The sequence below is a fragment of the Procambarus clarkii genome, chromosome 31 (genome assembly GCF_040958095.1).
Source record: "Procambarus clarkii isolate CNS0578487 chromosome 31, FALCON_Pclarkii_2.0, whole genome shotgun sequence".
In the NCBI taxonomy this organism is placed as follows: Eukaryota; Metazoa; Arthropoda; class Malacostraca; order Decapoda; family Cambaridae; genus Procambarus; species Procambarus clarkii.
The window spans coordinates 23,228,492-23,248,490 of NC_091180.1; the positions used below are offsets into that span (position 1 = coordinate 23,228,492).

Here is a 19,999-nt window from a genome sequence, read left to right on the forward strand (position 1 = left end):
AAAGGAAGCTTGTGTGTGTGTAGATTTTAGGCTTGAATTGAGGCTTCTTCCACCCAAGATCGAACTACCGACCCAACCCAAGATGCAACTCCGCAACACTTGCCTGACTCTCAGGTACCTACTTCCTGCTAGGTGAATAAAGGCATTACGTGAAAGGGAACATGACCCACCATTTCTGTCCCACCCGGGAATCGAACTCGGGAGCCTTAACTGTGAGTCGAAAACTAAGCCAACTGTATTACGAGACCCAAATATCTAATTATTTCATTGTACTTTAGTTTGTTTCAGAGTCTGAGAAGAGTGGAGCATGTACACATCTCTTCGCTCAAGGTGCTCTGTCGTCTTAGAATTTGGCTGATAGCCTCTTGAGCGTGAATACACTGCTGTTAATTGGCTAGAATTAAAGTATGGTGAAATTTTCTGGAATGTGAGTAGCTTAATTTGTCTGTATTTTCCATTTCAGAGCTCTTGGGCCCCGCCTTTCTAACCGTCGGTTGCGTGCTGTACTAACCTATTTTTTCTATCATATCTACTACATATATTTCTCTCTCACACACACAAACATTCCCAGGACGCAGCTGTCTAACTCCCAGGTACCAATTTACTGCTAGGTAAACTATTTACTGCTTTGTGTGAAAGAAATTCTGCCCATATGTTTCTTCCTCGACGGGAATTGAATCCGGGTCCTAAGTATAATAACCCCAGAGCGCTGTCCACTCGGCTGCGAGATGTGCATTCACCTAGTTGTGCTTGCGGGGGTTGAGCTCTGCTCTTTGGTCTCAACCATCAATCAACTAATGTACAGATTCCTGAACCTACTGGGCTTTATCATATGTACATATATGTATATCTACTGTATATGGCGTTTACCTCCACTAGTTCACTTGCCAGTGCGTTCCAGTAACGTCGATTTGAACAGATTCCACACTGGCGCAAAATATTCTTGTATTGGTCTGACATAAATCAGACCTGAATAATTCAAGTCGTATAAGGTCCTCAATAATTCCCTACTCAGATTTCTAAATGCACTTCATACATATCTATTGACTCGACAAGAAGTAAAATCCCAGGTTTTGTACTTTAGGCCTTGTGAGGGTGGTATAGTGGATAGAGGTTGCGGCTGGCAGTACGTTGGTCGCGGATTCGAGACCGCCTAAGAGGTCCAGTTGGTCTTCTCGTTGACATATATATCACATTAGTGTGATTTCTCCCTGTGTAAACAATACGAATAGTAAGAATAATGATGATAATAATGAGAGAGATAGACAGATAGGGAGAGAGATAGCCGTCAACAAGGACCAACAGTGACGAGTTACAAGGACGAGTGACGTTACTCCTCACCTACGTATGGAGTGGTGCCAGGAGTGACGTGGAGGCAGGCAGGGGCATACACTGGCACCCCTGCACCCACACTGGCACCCCCACACTCGCACCTATACTGACACCCCCACACTCACACCTATACTGACACCCCCACACTGGCACCCCCACATTCACTCCTATACTAGCACCCCCACACTGGTACCCCCTTTATTATCAAAATAATAATGCAAATAATAATAATAATAATAACATAATGTGTGATTGGTGACTAGCAGATATAGATGTTTCCTTTGTACGAACGCAGCAATTCCGACGCTCTTAATCACCCGATGTGCGTAAAACTGTGGAACGCATTTTGGCAACAGGCTGGCGACCAACCCTTACTGCCACTTCAACAATATAAAAACACCTTGTGAATGTGTAACTGGGGGTCAAACAGTGATATTTTAATACAAAATATAGAATCTTCACATTCCTACAGATAACTTTACAGAGAAAAGTGAAGTTAGCTTCAAAGTAACCCATTACATGTTAAACAATACTAATAATTTTAATAATAATAATAATAATAATAATAATAATAATAATAATAATAATAAGATAATAATAATAATACACAGTGTTATCACAGTAACGTAATGTATCAATGAGAAAATCCACAGGAACAGTGATGTGGATTCGAACCTATGCGGTGAGTATTCCCACCCGCACTCTCCAGACAACTAGACCACATGGTCAAAAAGGATTGCAACTTGGAGTTCTACTGAACACACGAGGGTTTCTGAGGCTTTCACTGCAGCCGGGCCAGGATTTCGTACAATCCACTCCATCTACTTTGGCTGTAGGAATGTTCTGCCTCTGACCTCAGCCTCAGGAAGCCTAAGGATCCATCGTACGATACCAGGCTGTGATTCATACGTCAGGCTGCGAACAGCCGCGTTCAACAGCCTGGTTAACCAAGGAAGCTTGGTCGGGGACCGGGTCGCGGAGACGTTAAGTCCCGAAATCATCGTAAGGAGGTTATTTGTACGGGTTTTACTCTATAATGGGAATGTAAGTTTCTCAAATGAAGTGATGTGTTGATGTTTCAGAGGAGAGCAGTGACCGGGCGGCGTGGTGTCAGTGACCGACAACATGGCGTAGGGGGGAGTCGCGTGTACCGCTACTCCAACCGAAAACTCGGAAAACTCTATGAAACCAGATAAACCAGCGACACACGGCAGGCATGTGAATGACGAATCCTTCTCGCACTCCGAGGAGAATAACGAAGGTGCTTTCCTACCCAGCACATACCACAGTAAGGCAAATGGACCGGCGTCGCAGGCACCAGGAGCCAAACACGACCCTCCCAGATCAACACTCAAAAAAAAATCAAATGTTTATTCAGGTAAGGTACATACATACAAGGTGTGATACAAACATTGATGGATTTATAGATAGAGCTAGTACATACAATGCTTAAAGTCACTATGACGCAAAGCGTTTCGGGCAGGACTCGCCCAACCAGGGTATCCCTAACTTTTATCACAAGGATAAAACAGTTACTGGTCTGAATAGTAAGTTTTATCCTGTTTTGAATTGCCTAGTAAAACAAGCCCAATCCATCACCCAAGTAGACTAGCCACAAAACAGTCACTGAAAATAAAAGCAAAAAGTTCCCAGCTGTCAAATTAGACAACGGACGACCATATTCCTCATATCAACAAACACATAAACCACACACTCCTCCCCAAAACACCTCCCCCCCCCACACTCCCAAATCTCTAACACGCCGTGTTAATGAATATCAAGAAAAACAGACGCAATCACACACCAAACGTCATAAGTGACTCCCTTGAGTTTTATGATCCGACATGCAAGACAACCTAACATAATCTAATCTTATCTAACCTACTTCCCTACCTAACCGTCCTACTTTACTTACCTTCCTAACCTAACCTACCTTACCTGCCTGCCTACCTACCCTAACCTAACCTATCTACTTTACCTACCTACCGACCCTAGCCTAGCCTAACCTAACCTATCTACTTTACCTACCTACCGACCCTAGCCTAGCCTAACCTAACCTATCTACTTTACCTACCTACCGACCCTAGCCTAGCCTAACCTAACCTATCTACTTTACCTAACTTACCTACCTACCTACCCTAACCTAACCTACTTACCTAATCTACCTACCTACCTGAATTGAGACTAATTTCCCATGCATAATCCCATTTACAAAATCAATTTCATAAGTAATAAACCAGACACCACAAAACAGCAACAGTCGACACAACACCGTGTTTTTGCCGCTATGCGTCAAGTCCCAACTCAAATGTTCATTTTCGTCGTCATACATACATACATACACTGTCGAACACAAGTTTCAAGCCTTGCCAAATTATGAATACTGATGCGTCAATGTTATGTTAGTCCATATTAGGTGCAGTGCTCGAACGGGAGGAGCTGGGGGAGTGATCCTGGTGTGTTCGTGAGTGTGGGAGGTTTTAGTTCATTACACGAGTTAAATGGAATTCAGGAAACTGTTGATTTAAGGATGATTTTCTCTACAGAGGTATGTTGAGGTCACAGCCTAGAATTAGTTATTGTTTACAGTAGAGTTTATGGAGTATTTATTGTTTACTGTCGGCAACGATGTAGAGGAACAGAAGATCAGGCTATTTTTTAATGACGTTTGACCTGTAAGAAGTTTTTCAAATTAACAACACATGACTAGTGCTTACATTTTTTTTTTGCAGAGATATTCCTGCGCGGGCCCTAAGCCTCTGGCTGGCCCACAAAGTGTTGCTTGTTTCTGTTTTACTTGGGCGGAGTATGAGTTTTTATGACTCGTATGGTCGCTTCAGTAAAATTTTGCCCCATGTGTTTAACAACTTCTACTCTGTTGAATCTAAGTTGAAATCTTATTGGGTTTGTAACTGTGCACTGTGTTAGATAATGTTCCAGTGGTCTGTCGGGCATTTCTCCACAGTTCTGACATTTCCTCTCATCTTCCGGAACTTGTAAGCATATTTCCCGTGCACATGGGTATCCAAGCCTGATGCGATGTAAGTGTACTTCTGTTGTTCTACTGCTCCCTTTCATCAAAATAAGTGGTCCGTAGTTAGTTGAATTCTTGTACCTAGTGCTTACAGAGGCGGAAGTGCTTACATAATTTGGGTAGAGATGGGGTGAAGGTGAGACATCAGCATTTGTATATGTTACAATTTATTTGTTTAGCAATGTTGAATTTTCATTCATTTCGCTTAGATGGTTTTCTTTCTAGTGTTTGCTGACTCCAGACTCCGTACATTGCCTCCTAATGTTGGTTTCCCTCTTGAGAGATGAGGCAGTATATAGTGCAGCTTCAAAACACTCCAACGCCGTTGAACTGATTGAATGACAATTCATGTCTCACAACTCCTCCACACTAACCTCAGCTCTCCGCCAATTTCCTCCTCTACAAGCACTAGTACTGTGCATTTTTAGTTTATTATTTATGTATTATTATAGTTTATTAGTTATAGTTTATTATGCACCCATCCTGTTGGCGGTAATGGGAAAGGTTGCAGAGGCAGATAGTAGTAGAAGTCAATCTCAGTAGTGGGCAGATACATGTAATAGTAGTTGTAGTAGTAGTCATCCATCAGCCAAACAGATAATAGGCTCAGGAAGTGAACCCCTAAATTTATTTGGCTAAGCTGGTTACAGTCTTGATATGCTAGATGCAGTTTATATCAACAGTTTTCTTCAGCATAATGGGTTCAAGTACTAGACCACATCAATATCAAAGCTAAGCAAGTTACCAATATGGTGAGCTACTTATGTATACTTTTTGTTTATTTTTAAATTCTTCAGATTACTCGATAATTGTTATATTAGTGTTGGGTAAACAGCTAAAAATCACAGCTAATTTTTAACTGTGAGTTGATAAGATATGTTTTCACTATAATTGCCTTTATTGCGAAAGTAAAGTGATTTTGACATTTAGGTTGTTGTACTTCATATGTAAGGTGTACAGTTCAAACTAAGGTTGAGTTCAATTCTCAGGTTTTAAATTAATGAAGTTACACGTATTCTACCCCAAGTGTGCTGTTGTTGTTTTAGATTCAGCTATTCTTAACAAAAAGTTCCAAGTAGCACGGGCTATGGTGAGCCCGTAGTGGACTTACCTGGCACAGGAGCGGAGCTGTAACTGCCCAAGTGTGTGGTTGGTGGGGCAGAAAAATGTGTAATGGGGATCTCTGGCTATCCTAATTGAAAGCTTAGCATTCAGCTCCTTAATTCTGCTTTTAACAATGGGGAGGGACAACTCCTCTCGTAGATTAGACGTTTTGGCAGTTCTTGGGACTCCAAGAATGATTGTCATGGCTTCATTTTGAATGCTTTCAAGCCTTTTCATATCGCTTTGGGAGTAGGTGCACAGAACTGGTGCGGCATAGTCTATGACGGAGCGCATATAGGCTGTGTACATCATTTTAAGCACGGCAATAGAGGCTCCATGTCCATTCCATGTCATAGCTTTCAGTGCCCTGAGTCGACTTTTGCATGTTCCTATGAGTTGATTGGGCTCCTATTTCTTCCCCTTGTTAGAGCCGACAGTGACGCCAAGGTATCGATAGTGGTCAACCCATTCAAGTGTTACACCATTAATTTGCAGTTCTTCATTTGCTCCCCGCTTGTGATGGGAGTATGCCTTCGTCTTGTTTGTGGAGGGAGTGAAACCGAGCTCAATACATTTCCTTCCAAGGAGTTCAATGGACTGTTTAATTTTTCCCAAGGTGGGAGCTTGTATTAGGACATCATCTGCATATCCCACTTGTTGTGTTCCTTCCGGAAAATCAATATTTGCAATGGCGTTCATAAGTACATTGAATAGTGTAGGGCTTAAGACTCCGCCTTGGGGGGTCCCAAGTTCCTTGCAATGTCAAGTTTTTCGTTAATTATCAAAATAATTGTTGGTTTGGATAACGTTTTACAGTGATCATCATGAAGACATTTATGTGATCTTTAGGTACGGCTGACTCTTAAGAGTACACCTGGCAACGCGGGGACAATGAACCACAAAAATGGGGCAGTTGTACACTGAAAACCTTGCACATCGCTCCGAAATCTCGCATTTGGAAACGCGCCAGAATTCGAAGTATTGCCATCAGCAGTCTTATAATGATTATAAATTATTTTCCATTTCATATTTGTTCCAACAAAATGTCAGCATAGGCGGACCTCTAATGTTGGTAATTATGTTAAACATATTTGGCAGGAAGATGGAGTAAAGTATCACATTCCCTGGGCGTAGCCTCCACCAACGACATCACCCGCGCGCGCTGCCAAAATGCCGGCTCTTTACCTCTACGTTGTCCAGGCGCCTCCAACCTGCTCATTTTTTAATTTGTTTTTTATTTTCAAATGTAAACCCTAAAAAGAGGAGAATATTAACTACAAAACTAAAAATTACATGAGTTTTGGTTGCAATAATTTCAAATTTTCAAAATCATGGAGGAAAAATAAATGGTTTAAGCCAAGGCACGAATGTTCCAAGGAATTATTTTCGTATTTGTGGGACAACAAATTCTGCAACCTAATTATAACTCAATAACAAAAGACACTATGAAAAAGTGCAAGCAATAAGGGATAATGGATAACACAACTTGAATTTGAAATATACATGAAGAAACAACTTAATCCTGTATGAATAATCTGAATGTTAACAGTAATCAGAGAGTATTTAAATACAACCAAGATATTACGGGTGTGTGTGGCTACAGATCCAACCACTTGGACTGGTCAGAACAGCGTCTCGCTTCTTGCAGGGGTCGGTGTTCGATACCCCGATGGTCCAAGTAATTGCGGCTTTCTCTTCCCTCTCCTAGCCTAGATACTTGGCCTCATATCCCTTCCAAGTGCTATATAATCATATTGTGTTAGCACTTGTCCTCATAATTGCCTTGTGTGGGGACGTCTGCCGGAAGAGGTGTACTGCCATTGTTGTACTGGCAGCGTTGTACTGGAACAATTGTACTTGCAGCGATGTGCTGGAAGCGTTGTACGACCGTCCAAGTGGTTGGGCACCACTCCTTGCCTCCCGTCCCATCCCAATCCTGACCCCTTCCAAGTGCTATATAATCGTAATGGCTTGGCGCTTTCCCCTGATAATTCCCTTCATCCTTGAACAGACATTTCCATTTATACTTATAGAAGGGGGGCTGCACCTGCTCTCTTATTCCCCTTTCCCAATCTTCCCCCCACTCTTCGCTGTATCTCCCTGTTGTGACTCCCTCATCCTCGTCCTCTTGCTCCCCTCTCCTCGTCCTTCCCCTGCTTCCCCTCGCTTCCTCCGTATCCTCCCTTCTCAGGAAATATATTAAGAAGCACTGAAACTGTATGGGTCTCGGAAAATATATTATTACAATGATTTAAAACTCTAGGGGAATACCACCAAATATTTCACACTTGACTGTAAAAATCGCATTGGGGTTTTTCCAGATGCTAATATTTCTTAAAGCATTTACCGTAGGTCTACCCGATCAGAGAGAGTAAATATACAAATAAAAACAGAACAGATAACACAAACTAAGAAGTAGAAAAAGAAAACGATAATTTCAAGTCAACGAATACGACCAAGATCATGGGCGCTGGGACCCCGAATGGAACCCGTCCAAAACCCACCCATTAATAAAATGTGGCACCAAGATCATACCCTCAAGTGGTTGGCAAGGTCAGGCAATGTCGTGTCCAGAAGCGAGCTCAAAAACATGATGATATAAGTGAAGTTTGAATCATAATTTAGCAGTTTAAACGTCATAAAAGAGCATTATCAGATTCTGGGTTATTGAATCAGGGAGGGTCGAGGTGGGGGAGGAGGAGGAGGCGGACGGGGTTGGGAGGTGAAGAGGTTTCAATTCGCTGTTGCTTACTTGAACTCGAATTCATGTAACAGGCGAGTTTGAATTTAAAATTACAGCAGCTGGAGAGGGGAAAGAATGTGGGTTCATATTTAATTATCTTAAGCAAACAGAACCAGTGATACAGGAAGCCTGTGGTACATATACTTTAGGCTTATATCGGGATCTTTCTAAGGTCGACCTACTGACCCCGGGTGCCTATTTACTGGTAGGTGAAGATAGACATTAGGTGAAAGGAAACGTTCCTAGTCATTTTTAATGTGCCCGGGAATCGAACCCGGGATTCCCAATTAGGAATCTAGAGAGAAGTATACTGTACCTAAGTACGTGCACGAACAGATGGGACAACCACATGACAGGTCTACCTGTGGAAAAATAAAGCGTGTAGAGCGTAAATATAAACTTCACCAAGACCATATTTCTTGACACTTAGTTGCTGGAGGTAGGAAATGTAGCATATTAATAATATAAGAGAAAATAATAATAATATTAATTATAAAAGTAGGCATCCTGCAGTGTCGGGAGACTATGTATGGAGTTGCACTCTAGTTGTCGAGGCTGGAGTGTCCTCTCCAGGGCGCAAAGCCTGGGTAGGTCGATATGGAGGAGAAGCTGTTACCCATGCAGCAGGTAAAAGATACCTGCTTCAGGTACCCATTCAGCATTCTTCGCGTTGCTGAAATTATCTAATGGAAAGGCAAACGCCAATAAGCATGGTTCCAGCACCGTCGCAGGAGCCCTTCCCCCCCTGGCATCCCATGTTCCCTGGCTATGTGACTCACTCGTATTTTGGTGAGAATTAATGTAATCTGTTACCACTCTCTCTTCTCTTATGGTGGCTGTGTTGTAGTAACTACCAGGAAGTGCTTACCTAACGGTGCTCTCCTAATTTAACTGTCATGACATTCAATTTCTTTGTCGAGTTTAGCCTTAATATTGTGGATGGAGATGACTTTCATAACTTTTATTCTGTACATTCCACATGTTGGCCGTCGTACAGGGACGCGTATTATCTTTCATTCATTCGTCACATTTCTGCTTCCAGCTTCCACCTGTGTCCTCTTATCCTACTTTCTCTTAATTTAGAAGCTGTCCATGTCAACCTTGTCTTTTTCCCTCAGCATCTTGCATGTTGTGATCATATCCACTCTGTTTCTTCTCTTTTAGGACTGTGATATTTAGTTTAATTAATTTATCCTCTAGCATAACACTCTTGGTTTGGCACTATTTTTTTTGCAAACCTCTGTAGTATCCAATTTTTGATTTTATGTTTCACATAGTGCGAATTCTTGGGTAAAATAAGCTGTGTAGTTTGCCTTGAAAGAGTCCTTATTTAGGTTTTTAAAGGACTTTCTAATGTTTGCCATTTTTCCATATGTTGCCAATATTGCCCTGTTTATGTGTGCCTCTGGCCTCAGTGTTGGAATTATGTCCACTCCTAAATTTATTATTTCCGATTTATGCAGTGGCCTTCCTCTTATAGTGTAGAGACATTCTTTCTTTCTTCCTTTCCCATCTTCATTATGTTATACCTGTTAAGATTAAATTCTAGCCGCCTCTTCCTATGGTTGGCAAATGACACAGACTCACGTCCTGGTGGTGGTAGTGGTGGTTGCAGTAGTGTCTGGTGATCAATCTAGGTGTAGTGGGCTACCTGCCTGTTGTTGCTTCCAGGGATGAATGTCCACCAGACGTATGAATCACAATATTATTACCCTCAAAGACTTTCCATTGTTTTTCCACCTCATTATGCTGAAAGAAATTGCATTCTGTTTACATTATTTATCTCTATAACTAATATAATCTACCGGTAATTACTGCTTTGCAATTTTTTTCTGGAATTGGAATAGTTATTTTAGATTAGGCTCTAACAATTATCTTTATTAATTAGAATTAGCTGAAATCATTGCTAATCAAACTTCATATACAGGTCAAAAGAGGATAGTACAGTAGTCAAGCTTTTATTATTATTATTATTATTATTAATCTGCAGCAAAGCATATGGATACAGCACCGTCAATTTGGGTAAATTTCCAATAGCCTAATCATCTCGGTTATTAATTGCTGGTTGAAACTCTTGCATTTCGGCGGTGAAGTCATGAAGTCTGAAATGATGAAGAAATTTCTTTACAGTAGAATGCAGACTCTGATAGTGAAATACTGTTGGTGCTGATCAGTAAATGAGACTACTTATCAGCGATTAAGATTTGGTGGTGTGGCAGTTACAACCGTTTAACTGATAGTAAGGTAACTCGATAACACACACACACACACACACACACACACACACACACACACACACACACACACACACACACACACACACACACACACACACACACACGCACGCACGCGCAAGCAAGCAAGCAAGCATACAATTTTAATAAGGCAAGATAAGACTATTTATTTGACGTCAGTGTGAATTGGAGGAAGATAGTGCAAGGAGAGAGCCTTCTGCTTTTCTATTCCGACCACCTCAAACCAGGTATGATTTGTACCAGCACTATAATGATAACAGTTGGGGGTTCCCAGTTGATAGCCAATAGTAGGTACATTATTTACAAAATATCATCGTCATTGTAGGCCATAAGGTCTCGTGTATAATTTTCCTAAAGTGTCCCAACATCTGCTATCCTGTCTGCCTATATCCCATCCCATTCTGTTCCCCTTCTCCCGTTCCATATTCCCCTCTCCTCTTCCTCCTTGTGACTGGGTGCCAAAATGAAGTTGGACGCGAGGGAGAAACGTGCTAGCAGCAGTGCCACTAGCAGTGCCACTAGCGAGGGGGGCCCCGTCAGTTTAACTTTGGCACCGGTCGTGATATAAATACTCAGAGAGCCGACCACATCCCGTCCTCTCCCCAGTTGGCACCCCTGCTACTACGGGTCTAGGCCATGGCACCGATATTCCTTGTACTATGCCTTCGTCAAGTGGCACCGATATTCCTTGTACTGAAGCTGTGTCACATGACACCGATTTCTTAGCGCTGTGACTGTGTCATATGACACACACACCTGGCACCGTAGTTCTTAGCGTCATTACTGTCACTTGACACTTGTGTGCATCTGTATAATGCTGGGTGATGGTATTTAAATAACACCACACCTGTTGGTAACACCACACCTGTCAGTAACACCACACCTGTTGGTAACACCACACCTGTCAGTAACACCACACCTGTCAGTAACACCACACCTGTCGATAACACTAGAGCTACTAGAGCCACAACAACAACAATAAATCACTAACTACAAATAATAATAATAATAATAATAATAATAATAATAATAATAATAATAATAACAATAATAATAATAATGATAATAATAATAATAATTTATTTGCAAGAAGGTACAATGGGTTGGTGAGAATACATAAGATTGGTATTTTTACATTCATGTAAACCCATTTACACCCATAGCATTTTTGTCAGCTATTTTGTTTCTAAAACTTATTAGTAGTAATATCACAGTAGTAGCAGTAGGCTTTGTAATATTAATTTTTGTAGCAATTATAGTATTAGTAGTAGTAGTTGTATAAAGTTAAACATTTCTGAGTGGAGAGTGGGGTGAGAGAGCCTTCTGATCTCCTACCTTGATTTCATCATGTTCAAAGGCAATCGGTAGCATTTCTAGGGATAGTGATACCTTAGTATGGCCCGAAGATCTATTATTTCGTGATATTCCACTTATTTTATATTTATATTTGTTACTAGCTTCTCTGCCTTTTAGCAGGCTTAGAGCTTTTCGTTCCTGCAGCTCGCCTTAAGCTCTGTCCTACTAGTTTTCCCTGGAACACGGCCCTCCCATTGGATGACAGCCATGTTTCTAATTTTCTAATTACTGCTGGGTGAACAGTTAAGGCAACCCGTCCTCGACCCAAGTCCATTACATTCAGCAGTCGACCCCACAGATGCATTCATAAATTTTTACATGCTGTTCATTCAAAACGGGAATTTTCTCAAGTATAAATTAATATTATAATATATTGGCATATTGTGCACATATAGGCATAGGTTAGGTTAGGTGTTTAGGTTCTGTTGGCGATTATTTGTATTTGTAGTAGGTGGGTGAAGCATTTACAACGTTGTGATTCGAACAAAATTCGTCATTGAAGTACTTGTTCCGGAAGTGTTCGAACGTCAACAGTTGTGAGTCGTGTGTAAACCGTTTTTCATTCATAAACAGGGGGTTTGGCGGGTGCATGGAATGGACTTTGGGTCTTCGTTTGGAGAACGGGCTGGTGGAACACAGCCTGTCCTCTAAACAGAGGACTGTAGTTTTGCTCTAAGGACCAGAGAACACGCGGTGATCGGTGAGTGGGCGGGTGTCACGCCGTATAACAAGGGTCGAGAGACCATAAGCCTACACTGCTTAGCGGGAGTCTACACAGCACCGCTCCTGTGCCAGGTAAGTCCATTACGGGCTCACCATAGCCCGTGCTACTTACCCCGCTCCTGTGCCAGGTAAGTTACGGGCTCACCATAGCCCGTGCTACTTACCCCCCTCCTGTGCCAGGTAAGTTACGGGCTCACCATAGCCCGTGCTACTTGGAACTTGTTCCGAGTAGCTGAATCTATAACAACAACAACGACCATAAGCCCAACACCGCACCACACCCTAGCCAGGCTCCCGACGCACACTCACATGCCGGAAATGAGATTTGAAACGATACACCGCCCTCCATCCCGGAAGTACGGAAGATTTTTGCTATAAATACCGCTAATAGTTACTGGGGAAATCTTACGGGCCACATGCCACTTCCTTGGTGGCTTATAATCATCAACCAATCACTGGGGAAATTTGTTAGAGGGTTTTTGAGCCGGCGTTGTGTGAGATAGAGTTTGTGGCAGCCTAGCCTTCCTAGCCAGGGCTTCACCATGCCCAAGGACATCCTATTCCATCGTGTTCAGTGCATAAATACAACATCTGGACAATGCCAGTTGGCATTTCTTTTTTTTTATAACCTCACTGTTCGAAACATTTACTTGAGAGCGGTTTCATTCATTTCAGTTTCGAACAGCCGTTTCGAACAGTCAATATACCGGAATCACAGACGGTCCGAAATCAACCTGACGAAACTACTTACCATAATCTGTTATTATCCATGATGTATCCCGGTTATCCACGGGTGTTATCCAAGGTATGTCCCGGTTATCCACAGGTGTAAATAGGTACCTGGGTGTTAGCTGTCACGGGCTGCTTCCTAGGGGTGGAGGCCTGGTCGAGGACCGGGCCGCGGGGACCCTAAAAATCCCCGAAATCATCTCAAGATAACCTCAAGAAGGTGTTATATCCAAGGTGTCTCAGTTATCCACAGGTGTTATGCAAGGTGCCCAGAGTTATGAGACACAAGGAAGTGAAGGACAACAGTGAGAAGGAGGTGGGGATAGAGGGAGGTAGAAGGGTAAAGGGGAGGTGAGGGAGGGCGGGAAGGGAAGATGGAGAGCAGGAAGGGGGATTTAGGTGGAGGATAAGCTAAATTAAACTATGTTTTCTCTTGAGGTGAGAGTGGATAGGAGCTCCCATCATTGATATTAGAGGTGCTGAGGATATCTGCATCCTCAGAGAAGGAAGAGAGAGACAGACAGACAGACAGACAGACAGACAGACAGAGAAAGAGAGAGAGAGAGAGAGAGAGAGAGAGAGAGAAGGCCCACACGCAATAAGGCTTGTCGCTGCTGCTGGCTACATACCTGACGGGTAGATCCTTAGTTCGGGTTTCGTAAGCATGCTCGAGATGTTTGCCGGGATGGAGACACACTTTACTCCTCTCCCCCCTTTTCCTCTTTATCATTCTCTCTCTCACACACACACACATTTCTCCTCTACTTCTTCCATTCTATCATCCACTCCCTCTAGCACTTGTTCTAACTCCCCCGCTTCGTAAATTCCTGCCTCCTCGTCTCTGGGAATCCCTCGTGTCTGTGGTTCCCGGAAGCCATTGTTGACCCGATCTCAAGTTGGCTTCGGGTAGAGCCGCTGCGCCGCCTGTGCCAGCTGCCTCCTCTCCCAGCTGGCGAAAGGGTTAATTATCTCTCCCCCTAGCTGGTGGATCGAGTAATTATCTCTCACCAGTTGATGAAATGAGTAATTATCTCTTCCTAGGTTGCCTAAAGAGGCAATCATGGATCCTTAAGATGGTGAGAATTAGTTATATCGCCAGGGCAATAGGCAATGAGAGGGCAATAAGCCTTACCAAGGCTGATCAAATAGGTAATTATCCACCATCACTGTGGATTAAGATATTATTTCCCAACTAGTGAACAGGGCAAATATCCCTCTTCTGTTAGGGAAATGGATGAGTATCGCATAACAGTTGGTGAAAAGAACAAACTGTTCATCTCTACTGGTAAAGGGGTAATTAAAAGCAGGTTAGACAGATCCGGGTCACCCCCCCCCATCCCTAGGCCAGGATGCAACCCACAACAGTCTCCTAACTCCAGGGGACCTATTTACTACCTGGTATGATTCTTCCAAGATGTTTTTACATGCAACAGTTTTCGGATGACATGAATTCCTAAAAGTCCAATGTTGTTGTTGTTTAAGATTCAATACTTGGAACAAAAAGTTCCAAGTAGCTTACGAGTCATTAATACTCATACTCCGCCCAAGTAAAACAGAAACAAGCAACACTTAGTGGGGCCAGCCAGAGGCTTAGGGCCCGCGCAGGAATATCCCTGCAAAAAAAAAAAAAGAGGATCTGAAGGAGAATTTATACTGATTGCCGCTCTGTGTTCCCTTGCATATATTTTCCTTAAGAAACATCTATATTGACATTATTTTCACTACGCAGGATCCACTACCTAACTGTAATTACCATTTGCTACTAATGGCTGTAAATGTTGCTTGATAAATATTAAAAAATATATACAAATTCCAGTTACAAGCTTTTAAAAGATGTATCCCCCATGGGGGAAGAGAGATGTAAACAAACCTTCCCGCCAAGTAAGTCTTGATTATTACCCTCAGGAAACCGTGTGCTCCAGCTTGGTGAAATTAACCTCCACTCCTCCCCCCGGCCTCCAAGGCGAGATTACAGCGAGGTCAAATACATCACGGGGTAGGAATAATAGGCGTAACAGGTGAATATTCATGGTAAATTAGCCCGAAAATATGGCTGGAGTTGTGAGTGCTGCGCCCGGGGTAAATTTACCGGGTGAGTCACTGGCGTTTGGGAGGTGGGTGATGCCACCGCCCAGACATAACCAGTATTTCGGGGAGGAAATTACAGTGATAATAATACTTGAATATCACATGAATATTGTGTGAATTATCGCAGGGATATTCAGTGAATATCGTAATAATCTTTGGCGAATATAGCAGGAATATTCAATGAATATCTTTTGAATATTGAGTGAACATTGCAAGAAGATTGCTCCCATTTCATTTAGCAAATGGATTTGAAAGGCTTTTTTTTCTGTGTAAATTTAGATTTTAGGAAACGTAGAGATACCTTGTTATTGTCTGAGTTAACGTTAAGCATCGATAATTCATTCAGACGGTCTTGTCCCGTAGTTAGGTGGTGGTAGTTCTTGACTGGTATGCAACACAACCCTCCAGGGGCGGGGATATGACTCAACATGGTGGGGGAGTCTCACCCCTGGGGAAAGAGTTGACAGCCTAGGGGGGGTTTACACCCCTGGGGAGGGGGGTGATTCATCCCGGATGGATCATATCTCTGGAGATAAACCAGTTTTTTTAATTATTATTATTTTTCTACCACAGACGTGGCCACACATTAACAATGCTAATCAGCATATATACATTTTCTTCTGTCCTCCATGGGCAGGGTTAGAGATGTGGTAAATATATAGTTCCAGTGAGGGGGCTGCTAGTATACCCTTGGGGGGAGGAGAGTGCTTACCCCCTTAGAAGAGTAACACTCACCTTGAGTGTGACACAGCTGGTGGGGGTGGGAGGGGGTTGAGCCAGTGACGTCCACGTTTTTAGGGTGAGGGCGGGGAGGGGTGAGGAAGGGAGACTGGTATACACTGAGTATACTTCCGTATATTTATATCATACTCTCACGGCACCGCCGCCACTAGAAGTCAGGTAGTCAAACTGTCCTCCTCTGAGGCAGACTTTCAGAGGATTGAGGTCAATGAGGTGAAGGTGGACTAAAGATATGGGGCCAGATTCACGATAGCACTTACGAACGTGTACATCTTTCCTCAATCTTTGACGGCTTTAATTACATTTATTAAACAGTTTACAAGCATGAAAACTTGCCAATCAACTGTTGTTATTGTTATAAACAGCCTCCTGGTGCTTCGGAGCTTGTTAACTGTTTAATAATTGGAAACAAACCCGCCAAAGATTGAGAAAAGATGTACAGGTTCGTAAGTGCTTTCGTGAATCTGGTCCATGGATGGAGGTGGCTTCCACAATTTATCCTTTCAGTGTATTCCACTTGTTGAGCCTCCCCTTCCCCTTTCGTGCCGAGTACAAGTATTTCCTTGAATTTCCTCGCCGTATTTGTGTTTCCCGCTTCCAGTTGTGTCCCCTCGTCGTACTTTCTTTCAGTTTAAGAGGGTGTCCTTGTCCTTGTCAGTTCCCCTCAGTAACTTGTGTGTTACCCCCGTTCTCTTGATTTGACATAACGTACAACGCTAACCTAACCTGAAACACACGAACCCAAGCAGCCCACCTAACCTCACCACCAGTAGTTATACACGGACATGAATGTTGGCCACTTCTTCCTCCTAAGAAGGTTAGGCTACGAGGATACGGCAAGGGAGCTAAATCTTCACACCCTGGGGGAGAACGGGCTAGATGGTGAAGGGGAAGATTTTCTTTGGTGGCGGAATGGAAAGTAAACAACGTGGAGAGGAAGAGGTGAAGGGAAAAGATTAGAAATGGGGAATATAGTATGAGTTATGATAGCAAGCGGGCTGACCGCCTTGCTGACACGATGTGTTTGCTGGAGAACTCCATTACCTACACCAGAGTGAATGCTGGTTATTTGTAAAGCTTGGGTTGGCACTAGCTTGGTGCCTCCAGAATCCTACTGGATTCAGGAGGATCCCAGGTTTAATAACCTTTAACATGTTGGGGCCTAGGGGTAAGATGCGCGTCCAGGGTGACCCCAGGACGCTGGTTCTATCCGTCCTGCCTCAATGACTTTCTCATAAATATATATCGTTATTGTGATATCCTTGTGTATGTGTACAATGTGTGTGGGTGGTAGCTAAGCTCGCTCTCTTGAAGGGAGGTGCGAGTGTGTGTGAGGGTCTTCAAGTGCATTTAAACATTGGATGTCTGTAGGTGAATACCTACAGACATCCAATGTCTGGAGGGGTAAGTCATCAGAGTGGCGAGATGTCACCAGCGGAGTCCCACAGGGCTCAGTACTTGAAAACATTCTGTTTCTAATATATGTATACGATCTTCCAGAGGGAATAGACTCATTTCTCTCAATGTGTGCTGATGATGCAAAAATTATGAGAAGAATCAAGACAAATGGAGATAGAGACTATAGAACGACCTGGACAAACTGGAGGAATGGTCTAGAAAATGACTAGTAAAGTTCAAATCCGGTCCACCCGGTGGTCATCGAGATTCAACATTGGCTGTTTCTTATCTCCAGTAAATTTAAGACAGTAGAGTTGTGCTGGGCTCCCAGCCATGTTGGTGTCTCTTTAAATGAGCGTGCGGACGCTGCTGCTAAGGAAGCTGTCCGCACTTGTCCCATGTCCCGTAAAGGTATTCCTTATTCCGACTTTTACCCAGTTATTCATTCCTCCATCCTTGCCCGTTGGCAGGGTTGTTGGTATTCTGTTACTGGTAACAAACTGCGTAACCTTAAGAATAATATGTCCCCATGGCCGTCCTCCTACCACCATAACCGGCGGTGGGAAACGGCTCTGGCGAGGTTGCATATTGGCCATACACGCTTAACCCACGGTCACTTAATGGAGCGCCGCCCTGCTCCTTATTATCCAAACTGCATTGTCCCTCTTACAGTCATGCATATCCTTGTTGAATGTCCTGACTTCCAGGACGAGCGTGTGTGTCTTGCTTCCCAACTGTCCCTCGCGGTCACTTGTCCCTCGATAGAATTCTTGGTGACTCGGATACTTTTGATATCGTTCGCTTTATGCGTTTCTGTTCTCGTATTGGCATCCTTGGTGATATTTAGCGCTCTCTGATTATCCCGCACATTTGATGGTGCTACATAACCTTCCCAGCTTGGTGCCTTCTTTTGATAATTACTTACTAAAGTTCAACTCAGGAAAGTGTAAAGTAATGAAATTAAGCGAAGGGAGCAGAAGGCTGAACACAAGGTACCATCTGGGAGGTGAAATCCTGCAATTTTCTCAAGGGTGTGAAGACTTGGGTCTCCAAGAAAGTGTCCTAAGCCGCGCGCGTTACCTCGCAGCTCCATCCTGGAGTCCATACCTAGTTAAACACAAGACAAGGTCAGAGAAGATTCAGAGGTATGCCACCAGACTAGTCCCAGAATTGAGAGGTATGAGCTACGAGGAAGGCTAAGGGAGCTAAACCTCAGGTCCCTGGAAAACAGAAGAGCAAGGGGAAACATGATAACCTAAAAAAATCTCAGTAGAATTGACAGGGTGGACAAAGACAAACTCTTTAGCACGGGTGGGACACGAACAAGGGGACACAGGTGGAAACTTAGTAACCAAATGAGCCACAGGGACATAAAAAATAATTTTGTCAGTGTCAGAGTAGTTAACAAATGGAATGTATTAAGTAGTGATGTAGGTTAGAGTAGGTTAGAGTTGATGTAGTTTAGTGATGTAGATTAAGTAGGCTGACTCCATACACAGTTTCAAATGTAGATTTGATAGAGCCCAATAGGCTCAGGAATCTGTTAACCAGTTGATTGATGGTTGAGAGGCGGGACCAAAGAGCCAGAGCTCAACCCCCGCAAGCACAACAACTAGGTGAGTACTAAGCACACCACCACCACCACCCACACCACCACCACCATCCACACCACCCACACCACCACCACCACCACCACCCACACCACCACCACCACCACCACCCACACCACCACCACCCACACCACCCACACCACCACCACCCACACCACCCACACCACCACCACCCACACCACCACCCACACCACCACCACCACCCACACCACCCTCACCCACACCACCACCACCCACACCACCACCACCCACACCACCACCACCACCCACACCACCACCACCATCCACACCACCACCACCATCCACACCACCACCACCATCCACACCACCCACACCACCACCACCACCACCACCACCCACACCACCACCCACACCACCACCACCCACACCACCCACACCACCACCACCCACACCACCACCACCCACACCACCCACACCACCACCACCCACACCACCACCACCCACACCACCACCCACACCACCACCACCACCACCACCACCACCCACACCACCACCCACACCACCACCACCACCACCACCCACACCCCCACCCACACCCCCACCCACACCACCACCCACACCACCACCACCCACACCACCCACACCACCACCACCCAACTACCCCAACTGTCGTACACAAGACTCGTGTATAAAAATAGTAGCGTCATCAACAAATGCGATCTTGGCAGACATAAGATTGGCATTTAGAGCCCTAAATAAGGAATAATTCCCAACACTATACAACCAGTGTGAGACGAGTCTCAGAACATCCACCTTCTGCATACACATAACACATTAACAATATTACCATTAATTAACATTAACAACATTAACAATAACATAACACATAACAAACTTGTGAAGGTGCAGAGGTTGTCAATGTGGC

The 19,999-nt window shown here is 43.7% G+C and overlaps 1 protein-coding gene across 5 annotated transcripts in view; it reads left to right on the forward strand.

Moving 5' to 3' along the window:
• The window catches only part of LOC123758738 (glutamate receptor ionotropic, kainate 2), a 61,697-nt gene that overhangs the window by 19,674 nt on the left and 22,024 nt on the right, over positions 1 to 19,999 (forward strand). For 3 of the 5 annotated variants that reach the window (XM_069334554.1, XM_069334550.1, XM_069334552.1), the window contains exon 2: positions 2,415 to 2,710. The gene's annotated coding sequence lies outside the window, so the exon portion shown is untranslated. Of the gene's footprint in view, positions 1 to 2,414; positions 2,711 to 15,156; positions 15,295 to 19,999 lie in introns of those variants that run through there. The other 2 variants (XM_069334551.1, XM_045743367.2) reach the window with 1 other exon arrangement.